Genomic DNA, 11,253 nt, shown 5'->3' with positions numbered 1-11,253 from the left:
CTGAGTAGCTCTCTTAGAGTGTTTGCAGATGATGCTATCTTTTACCGTCTTGTAAAGTCATTAGATGATGAAAACTAACTGGAAAATGATTTAAAGATATATGTATGGTTCGAAAAGTGGCAACTGACGCTATGTAATGAAAAGTGTGAAGTCATCCACGTGAGTACTAAAAGAAACCCACTAAACTTCGGTTACATGATAAATCAGACAAATCTAAAGGATGAAATTCAAGTAATACTTAGGAATTACAATTTAAATTCAAACGATCGCTTAGGTAATGTTGTGCGGAAACCACACAAAATACTGCAATTTCTTTGCAGAATACCTAGAAAATTTAACAGTTCTACCAAAGACACTGCTTACAATACGCTTTCACGCCCTCTTTTGGAGCACTGCTGTGCGGTGTGAGATCCGCATGAGATAGGGCTGGCGGAGGTCATCGAAAAAGTTCGAACAAAGCAGCTCTTTTGGTACTATCGCTAAACAGGGAGAGTACCACGGGCATTATACGGGAATTGGGGTCTCAGTAATTAAAACAAAGGCGTTTTTCGTTGCGGTAAGATCTTTTAACGAAATTTCAATGTTCGCACGGAGAGTTACGAGTGTTCGTTTCTCCCGCGTGCTGTTCTAATGTAGAAGGTGGTTCGATGAACCCACTGTTACAAACTTAATTGTGAAGTGCAGAGTAATCATGTACGAGAGATGTGAGTAGAATTAGCGACAAAATATGTTGTAAGCTTTCCCTCACCACTTAAGCCTCAACAGTACTTACGTTAGGCAATGTGCGAAGCGGTAGACACCATTACGAATTATTTGTTTCAACCGAAATCGTTCAAAAGTTTGTCAAGCCTTCTTTGTGTATGGCTATGCTATGCAGCAAAGTATAATATTTTACAAAGTTTTCGGTTTCGTCAGGGCCAACTTGAGTTTTTTTAAGTAACAATTGCCCCGTATTTGTTCTTATACCAAAAGCGACAATTGTTTGTTGACTAGCTCACACTGACGTGTCAATTTTTGATGAGACATGGTCCAATTTGATAGGTCTTCAAGCGGCACCGTGCATCACCTAGCAATGCATTTGGAAACCTTTCTTCATAATCTTTCTACATTTCAGGAAACTGTCCCTAACTGCTAAATTGAAGAGCACCTTGTTCAAGCAGTTTGCATAATTTTGATTTCTTGAACACTATTTTGTCATTCTATTTGGCGTAGCAAAGAAGAACTTGGAGTCGTGGGAGCTTGCAAATCGACTGAGAAAAAAATTTCTGGTAGTTGTAGTACACACCTGCCGAACACTTGGGGCACTTGACTTTAATAATCATAAATTGTGTTATTAACATAAGTAACAGACGTCACAACGGTATTATCTTTTTATTGCAGAAGCTAAATCAAGAAAGCCAACGGCCTTGCCGTAGTGGTAACACCGGTTCCCGTCAGATCACCAAAGTTAAGCGCTGTCGGTCTGGGCTAGCGCTTGGATGGGTGACCATCTGGTGTGCCGGGCGCTGTTGGCAAGCGGGGTGAACTCAGCCCTTGTGAGGCAAACTGAGGAGCTACTTGATTGAGAAGTAGCGGCTGCGGTCTCGGAAACTGACATACGGCCCGGAGAGCGGTGTGCTGACCACATGCCCCTCCATATCCGCATCCAGTGACGCTTATGGGCTGAGGATGACACGGCGGCCTGTCGGTACCGTTGGGCCTTCATGGCCTGTTCGAGACGAGTTTAGTTTAGTTTTAAATCAAGAAAAGATGGCGAAGTTTGAGGGACTGTTTTCGGAAAAAAGGGGGAAAAAAATTAGCGATAATACACGTGACAAAGGTGCGAATATATCTAATCAGTGTCATCTTTTCGCCAGCCGCGGTCGCCGAGTGGTTCTAGTCACTGCAGTCCGGAACCGCGCGACTGCTACGGTGGCAGGTTCGAATCCTGCCATGGGCATGGATGTGTGTGATGTCCTTAGGTTAGTTAGGTTTAAGTAGTTCTAAGTTCTAGGGGGCAGATGACCTCAGATGTTAAGTCCCATAGTGCTCAGAGCCATTTGAACCATTTTTTGTCGTCTTTTCACTCGGATGTTCTTGCTGACAGACACCGTCAACCCAAACAGCAGATAAAGCAACATTAACAATGAAACGCAGAGATATGTTTCTGAGGTTAGGATACAAGGAATACCGAGGCTAATCTTCGTAGTGAAGAGAAGTTAACCTATCGTTTAGATTATATTCTTTGACATGGATCAAAGCAAGAAAGTCAGGCAACGCCTTCAACGTAAGGCGAAAAACAAGATCCCATGCAGATGTAAGGTTTAGAAAGTAAATGATGACGCGAAACTACTTGAAACTGAAAATAAGAAGTTAGCTTTTCTCAAAAAACGGGCCGCACAGAGTGAAGACAGTGATAATAAATTTTTGATGAGTGTGTTGAATAGCTGCGTGAGGTTCCTCCACATAAGAAGATGAGTGTACGCGCCGGACAATAAACGTTCTCACGGAAAGACGGAAATGCCGTGTGGCTAGGGCCTCCCGTCAGGTAAACCGGTCGCCTGGTGCAAGTCTTTCGAGTTGACGCCACTTCGGCGACTTGCGTGTCGATGGGGATGAAAGAATGATGATGAGGACAACACAACACCCAGTCCCTGAGCGGAGAAAATCTCCGACCATGCCAGGAATCGAACCCGGGCCGTTAGGTAAGACATTCCGTCGCGCTGACCACTCAGCTACAAGGGGCGGACAACGTCCTCATAAGAGAACAAGAGCAGCAGGTCATATTTCAACAATATAATTTCAGTAATAGCTGGGGTATGAGGTTGCTACGGTCTAGAGGTGGAGGAGCTACAGTGGGACTTATAGGGTAGCGCTGGCCATTGGTGGACGGAAAACGCATCTGGAAGATACAACAGTTGTGTTCAACTTGGTGATGCAACATTCAAGCATGCGACGTGGAGGGCCTACCGACCGCTGCAGAAGCCGGTTGTCGGCAGCATGACTTGCTGTGACGTGGGCGCCCATATTGCTTATTGTTGTTTTGTCCGCTCAGTAACACTGGACAGTGTGGTGGCATGCAGCAAGTGCCAGCGGCGTGTCCGTCTATCGGATTTCTCTTGGAGACGTCAGGACCCGGAATAAGAGCTCACCCCTGCGGTCGACGATGGTGGGCACTGGAACACTCGCCCAAGTGGCGGAGCACGTAAGTCTGCACCGCCCTGTACACGAACCCAAGATAGTGGCGATTCGCGTGGCCGTTGCAACGTGGTGGGTGGTACCAGACTGCGTATATCTCTGCTAAAATAAACGATTATTTGTGATAGTTAATAACACGTGTGTTATGTCTTTGGATGGCTTCCAGCCATGTACGAATCAATACCCCTGTGGTTCACCGACGTGGAAACCACCTGGCCCGTCCCTCAGCTGCGCTGCACTTCTACTACGTCACCAGGAGTACAAGGTGCCTCTCGGCCTGTCCTGTTGTAATAAACCTGTTAATGAAATTGGCATACCATTGCCCAGCAGCCGTCGATTGTCTCATGGTTTTCGTATCAGCGTGCTATTTCCAAGTTAGCACCCAAAATTTAGAGGCGGCACTACAGTTCGTCACCTGAAACTATCATGCGTTCTGGATAGATCGCTACGACGACAAGGATACCACTGGCTATGAATTAAATCCTCAGTAAATATGTCGTTTTAAAAAATATGTTTTATATTACTTTCGAACACTTTTGTGTTTTTTGTGAGTGAACTCCATGTTTGACATTTTTTCATACGTACACTCGACAGCAAAAAAAGTGGGTCACGCCTGAATTCCAATGTGTAGGCTGCACCTGAATGTATGCAACCAAGATAACATATCTGTGTTGCACATCGTCGCAACCCTGCACAGTACAGTCGTTGTAAGATACACAATGGGTACCGCGAGAGACTACTAGGGAACACCAGTCTTTACGACACTCCGTCCAGATGTAAAGTAACACCACGATAGTACAGACAGTCCTTAACGTTTGTAAACTAAACTTAATTTCAATAAGTGAAATTTCAAACTTTATGGGACAACCCATTTTGTCCCATAAATCGTTCAGCAATCCTTAGGCACAATTAAATATTTGAGACAGTACATGGATTTATAAAGTTGTATGGCAACTGGAAACACGTTCTTTGCTGTCTAACAGGTTTACCCAAGACATGCTGAACATTGTTCAACGTTCAACTGGGAGTGGTTTCGCATCAGCATTATGTAATGCAGTTGAAAGAAAACGTGATTAACGGCGGCAAGCACTCTACAGAAATCCCAACATTAACAGCGAATCACAAGTAATATCATTATTAACATTACTCATCAACAGTTACTTGTACACAAAGTTGTACTTTAAATGACATGACTAACGTCTTCGTTCTGGATCCGGATGCAAACCCAGATCGTAAAGCCATTGTTAACGAAGCAAAGCTTCGTGTCTTATCGAGACTCGATCACTAGGCAGAAAGATACGTCAAATATTGACGTTTGCACCAGTATCAGTTATCAATTCTCAACTTGAACGTAAATGACGATAATGTTTGTACGAAACCAGGAACCCTAACATGACAATTACCTTCTTTGTAATTAACCTCGAAAGACGTTGTATATTGTTGCATTGTCAAGCAACAAAAGATGCACATGTTTAAAATTGAAATGCCATCATGTAATGCTGGTGACAAGGATGCGAACATAGCACGTAATCGGATTTTTGAATAAGTACGTAAAATCAGAATGCAGATATCACAGTTTGTCACCAGTAGTGAGGTTGGAACCTTAAATGACGACTGAAGTTGTGTTGCCTGACCGAGATTCGAACCCGGCTCCTACCGCCGTCGTTGTATAACCAGGAACAGACGAGAAATGGCCAATGTTGATCCACCATCAGCGAGACGTGCGCACGTTTAACTAGAAATAAGGCGACGAAAACGTCTATGCTGACTGAGAGTCGTACGCCGCACACTTGGTTATGAAGACACGTTAATAATCAAATTCTTAGTCAGTAGTATCTAGGAGTAGCATGTTTAGTTGCAAATCTTAAGGCCTTTCTCATCCCTAGTAACGTGTTGCCTAATATCTGCGATATCATGGTGTTAAAATGGTTCAAATGGCTCTGAGCACTATGGGACTTAACATCTGAGGTCATCAGTCCCCTAGAACTTAGAACTACTTAAACCTAACTAATCTAAGGACATCACACACATCCATGGCCGAGGCAGGATTCGAACCTGTGACCGTAGCAGTCGCGCGGTTCCGGACTGAAGCGCCTAGAACCGCTCGTCCACCGCGGCGGGCTATCATGGTGTTAATTTAAAAGTGGATTGACTGCCGTAAAGAGCAATGTTCTCTAGTAGTCGTGTATCATTGCGATGTAAATAGTGCCTCAGCAGAAAGTAATTTCCGTCGTGCAGCACGTATTCTTTCAGAGACACTGAGTACATGCTATAAGTGCACAAAATGTGTATTATATACTACGTATATACTATTATTTGGAGAAGCTGCCGCCAAACCTGTTAACTTTAACATTCCGCTTAGTTGTCGAGGTTGAATACACTTTTTCTTAAGGCTACATATAATGTAGAGCGCTTACAAGAAAGAATAGTTTCCTGCGTCATGCTATTGCTAGCTAGGTGAAATATTTTGTGGTAGCTATGTTTAAATTAATGTATTTTTGAATGTATTGTTCGTCAAATATTTGAATGAATAGTCAACTGTAGGTGTGCCTGCACATGTTATAGCATAATAGCTGTAGCTGCGTTAGTTTATACTACAGACTTGGGTAAGTTAGGTGTAACTTTTGATCCTTCAAGGGGTGATCGTGACCTTGCGGCCGGTCTGTACTAGCCGCGGCTCGCGAGCTACGGGCCAGCCAGGCTGGCCAAGGCGAGACGGAAGTGAGCGAGCTGGCGGTGGCGTTTGTGGGCCAACAGCCCGGGACGAGCTAGCACGGCTGCGCCGCATGCCTCTGCCTCTGCCGCTCCGTTTGACGTAAATATGTTTACCTCCTCTCCGGGCATCAGTATAAGAGCGGCAAGCAGAAATGCACATCAGTCTGTCTGCCGTAATGGCTCACTGGGAGAGGCCTATTCGAGATAGAGTCGTCGCTCTCATTGAAGAAGGAGGATGTTCCATCAGAGAAGCTGGCAGACGGTATGGCGTACCACATACCACTGCAACGAGATGGTGGAGGATCTGCCTTGAAAGAGGCACCACAGCAGGGCTCCTGGCTCAGACAGGAAGAGTGTGAGCTCACAGCAGGAGCCGGCCGAAGTGGCCGTGCGGTTCTAGGCGCTGCAGTCTGGAACCGCGAGACCGCTACGGTCGCAGGTTCGAATCCTGCCTCGGGCATGTATGTGTGTGATGTCCATAGGTTAATTAGGTTTAACTAGTTCTAAGTTCTAGGGGACTAATGACCTCAGAAATAGAGTCCCATAGTGGTCAGCGCCACTTGAACCATTTTTTTCACAACAGGGGGACAACGACCTAGTGTCTAGGAGCAGAGAAAATCCCTTTCTGAACGCGAAGCAGTTGCGGCGGGAGACCAACTTCCCCGGCTCTGGCGACACTATTCGCCGAAGGCTGAGGGACGCTGGAGTGCATGCACGACGATCCGCCGCTCAGCGAAGACAATATTTTATACCGGCTAGCATTTGTGGACCTCCATCTGAGGGCGTCGTGGGACAACGTTATTTTCACTGATGAGAAAGTGTTTTCCACCAGTAACGACGGTCCGCGAATCGTTTACAGGCCGCAAAGGACTCGCCATCGACGCGAATACGTAACCACGACGAGAAGAAGTGGCCGGATTTCTGTTACCTGCTGGGGTTGGATTTCTGCGAGAGGGAATTCTTCACAGGATAGAAGGAACTCTGGACAGCGTGCTAAAAAATCAGATGTGTGTGAAATCTTATGGGACCTAACTGCTAAGGTCATCAGTCCCTAAGCTGACACACTACTTAACCTAAATCATCCTAAGGACAAACACACACACACCCATGCCCGAGGGAGGACTCGAACCTCCGCTAGGACCAGCCTCACAGTCCACGACTGCAGCGCCTTAGACCGCTCGGCTAATCCCGCGCGGCGGACAGCGTGCAGTACGCCCACATATTGGAAAATGTGATGCTTCCATTAGTGCAAGAGGACCATTCTCCCATTCACAAGTCTGCATTTCTTCAGCAGTGGCTCTGCACGATTGGCGTCAACGTCATGGACTGGCCGCCACGGGTGGCTGATATGAACCCCATGGAAAACATGTGGGCTGAGGTCGCCAGAACATTAACAGAAACTGGCCACGAAACCAACGGACGCTCTTTGGGACTGCGTCCTGGAAGCCTGGGAGGAAGTTGCTTCTTCAGGGTGTTACGTCCGACGGCTTTGCATTCTATGCCAAGACGCATGATAGAAGTACAAAATAATGAAGGATTCTGGATAAAATATTAGAATCCTTAAAATGTTTTGTTATGTCATCTTTTTCGTCATTTTTCCTCATAGGGACCTAGTGGAAGATCGCGTGGCAACAGAAAAGATACAATATGGGTTAGTTTTCCTTTGAGCTGCCTTTTTAATTCAAGTGGGTTTCCTTTGAATATACAATTTGTTAAATATTCTATTCTGATTTCATTTATACCCTGTCTAGATACTTACAAACTAATCAGCGTAGATGGACTCTGTCACAGCAGTTTTTGTTATTTCAAATACATCTCACTCTTCCCCTCCATCCATGAATACACCCTCCGTCCTCCACACAATACGCAAACGATTTCATATTATGTTTACTCGTTGTTAAATCTCCTCTATTCTCTCTCACACACTCTCTCTCTGACACTATCGCCGCAAGTGTCCTTCTATTCCATTCCCCCAAAACTTTATAAACAAATCTAGCGGATTCCGTTGACGCTACATTTTCTCTTTTAATTGCTGCTGTCTTTACTCTCTATCATTCCTCTCAACACCTATGAAACCGTATTCTTTGATTTCCCCTTCCCTATAACCCAGTCTTCGTTCTGAAAACAGTCCTTCCGTATCTCTCGGTTCTAAGATGAAACGAACTGTGGCACCCATCTAAGTAAGCAATACTTTGCAAGCATTTCACGCTTATATTTTGCACTTCTGCACTTCTATCCATTCCCAGATCCCGCCCTCCTTCCTGTTACCCGTCCCTTGACATCTGCATCTACATCTAAATGAATACCCTGCAATTCATATTTATGTGCGTGGCAGGGGGTCTGTGGTCTGATGGACGGTGCGGCTCTCGCAGCCGAGCAAAGCAGACGTGCAGTGTGTGCTCTCCGCCGTCAGAGAGGGCCCGCGCGCCTTGTTTACTTTCTTCGGCCGACACTAACGTGACGCCGTAGCGCTACAAGACCATGACAAACCAATACAGAAGATCAACTTCGAAATTCACATTTCGGAACGATCTTACCCGAGCAAAGGCGCTCGAAGTCGAACGCTTTTTAAAAGAGGAAGCCAAGATCCCGGCTGCCGACATTGTCGGCATTCACTTTTCGATCGTCAGTAGCACGGTCTATGTAAAACTCATAAACGAAACTACATGCGACAATGTGCTTCGTGAGATGAAACAAGAACTCCGCTTCTGCCACGCAGATGGCAATGTTGGCAACGTCGAGGTCGGCCATGCCGCAATGGGACTGCGGACTATACGCATATTCGAACTTCCATTTGAACTCCCGGCGGCAGAAGTTGTAGCGGCGCTCCGCCCCTACGGCACGGTACACGAACACGTGGCTGAAAAATGGACCCAGTTTAAGACGTATCCAGTACTCAATGGAGTACGCCAAGTGCGCATTGATCTCCAACGACACGTGCCATCCTATCTACAGATAGGAGGATGGCGGGCCATAGTTATTTATGACGGCCAGCCGAAGACGTGTTCCGGATGCGGCAAGGAAGGTGACCTTCGTTCCGAGTGCCTCCAGGGTCGGATCACACAACTCCCACCGAAGGACGTTGCACCACCAGCGACGAAGACTATTCTACCCGTGACTTACGCGGCGGCACTCACGACGTTCTCCACACAACAGACGCAGCCGGCCGCTTCAGCGGTACGGGAATCACTTTCCACGGACAAAAACCTGGATGATCCGCTGACCTGGCCAGTGATGGAAAATAGTACTACGACTCTGGAGCTACCGAACGCGACAGACATTGACGCCAGCAAGATGGCAATTGATTCCCTTATTGTACCGACCGAAGCGTTTGTTCCGGCGGAGCGTGAGTCAGTGCCGTCTTCTGACAATAAAGGCCATGTACGGAAACAGCGATCATCGAAACGCCGAAAGCGCCGTCGTCGGACCGTGTCGGAACACAGCGGTACGCATTCGGCCGGGAAAGAACAACTGACCACTCAAGACGCCAGCCGCGTAGCTGAGGCTGTTTCCACTGACTCCAACCTTGCAGAACAGACAGAAAAACATGCAGCTTTCGACCATCAGCCCATTAACAGAAACAGTGAGCAGCGGGAAGGTACCAGTGCAGGCAGCGAAGTCGCCCGGCCCCTTACTATCAAACATTCCGAGGATATGGAACGTGAACAGACATACGCGCCCGCTTCGTGGGCCGAGGACGTCGAGACACAAGATCCCGATCCGTGGCCAGCCGCCGCCGGATTATGCAGCATAAGCAGCACAAGGAGCACCGCGTTCGGCGGGGGTTGACATGCTCGCCTCTCTCCAACATCAACATGGATAACCTCGCCCAAACAACGCGTTGCCAGGCTTACCGCCTGGCGACAATGAATATCAACATGAACAGTTCTCCTGACAAGACCCAACTTTTGAAAGAAACAATACGAGCCGTGGGAGTAGACTTTGCTTTACTACAAGAAGTGAAAACGACTGCACTCCCGCACTTTTATGGTTACGCCACACATGTGACGCCCAGTAGCCCTGCAGACACCGGAGTGGCAATATTAGTGCGTGATGGTATTGAAGTTACCGACGTCACGTATCTTCCCTCCGCGCGAGGAATAGCATTTACGGCGCTCAACACCCGATTCATTAATGTTTACGCGCCGTCGGGTACCACAAGACGTCACGACCGCGCCAGATTCTACTCCACAGATGTCGCTCCCCTTTTCCTTGGACAATACGACCACAGCGTCTTCGCCGGCGATTTTAATTGCGTACTTCACCCCAAGGACCAAATCCCACATTACATGCCTTGTCCGGAACTGGGTGCGATGATCCAAGAACTTCACTTGTGCGACACGTGGGAAAAATTCCACGGTAACCGCTCTGGCCACACTCATCTTACCAGTCATTCGGCCAGCCGATTTGATCGCATATATGTGTCACAAGTTCTCACACAAGGTGTGGTGGACGCCGAACTATGGCCTCAAGCCTATTCCGATCATAGTGCCTATTCTGCACTATACACCTACGCCCCCAACAAGTCTGGCATAGCAATGGCTTTTGGAAGCTCAACATAACTCATCTCCAGGACCTGGATTGCCGTGGGCAAGTTGCAGCAACGTGGACTGACTGTGAACGCCGCTACCCACGATACACCTCGACCCTGGAGTGGTGGCTTCTCTGTGCCAAACCAGCAATCCGTAGAACACTTATGCAATATGGCAAGGACGTGACTGCGTGGCATCGACAGACCCTCGATTTTTACTACGCGGCACTCAGGGACCTCGACGCCTTACCCCCTTCCCCGGAGAGACAACATGACCAAAGCAGAATCAAGGCTCACATACTATCATTGATGAAGCGCCGACTAGAAGGTGCAGTAGTCCGCTCGCGACGGCACGACCGAAAGGTTGCAGAGGAACCCACTATGCACCACGTTGTGGCGGATATGCGCCGACAACGCCAACATTTAATCACACAACTCAGGACACACGACGGTCGCTTATGTACGACCCAAGCAACCATAGTAAAGGCGGTGGAGGATCATTTTCGTCATATTTATAAGGAAAGAACCGTCGATGATGAGGCCACTACTGAAGTGTTACAGCAGGTAACACGTACTATCGACGAGGCTACCGTGAATGTACTAACAGAGGTAATCTCACTCAAGAAGTCGAAGACGCCGTGGACAAAGGTGCGGCCAATAAGTCTCCTGGACCTGATGGATTGCCCATCGAATTCGACCGGACTTTCCGTGACATCATGATGCCTCGCTGGGTTATAATGTTCCGCGAACTTATGTCTCCACACTGTGTTGTGCCGCCAGCGTTTGTAGAAGGACCTCTCATACCGCTACACAAGCCAGGTGGAGGGCTA

General features: G+C 47.4%; 1 pseudogene; it reads left to right on the top strand.

Moving 5' to 3' along the window:
- Positions 1-1,396: 1,396 nt before the first annotated feature.
- LOC124597727 lies at positions 1,397-1,514 on the top strand (annotated as a pseudogene).
- Positions 1,515-11,253: the final 9,739 nt, after the last annotated feature.

Source organism: Schistocerca americana, chromosome 2 (genome assembly GCF_021461395.2).
Source record: "Schistocerca americana isolate TAMUIC-IGC-003095 chromosome 2, iqSchAmer2.1, whole genome shotgun sequence".
Taxonomy (NCBI): Eukaryota; Metazoa; Arthropoda; class Insecta; order Orthoptera; family Acrididae; genus Schistocerca; species Schistocerca americana.
Note: the sequence above shows the minus strand (reverse complement) of the source record. Positions and strands in the feature narration are given on the sequence as shown.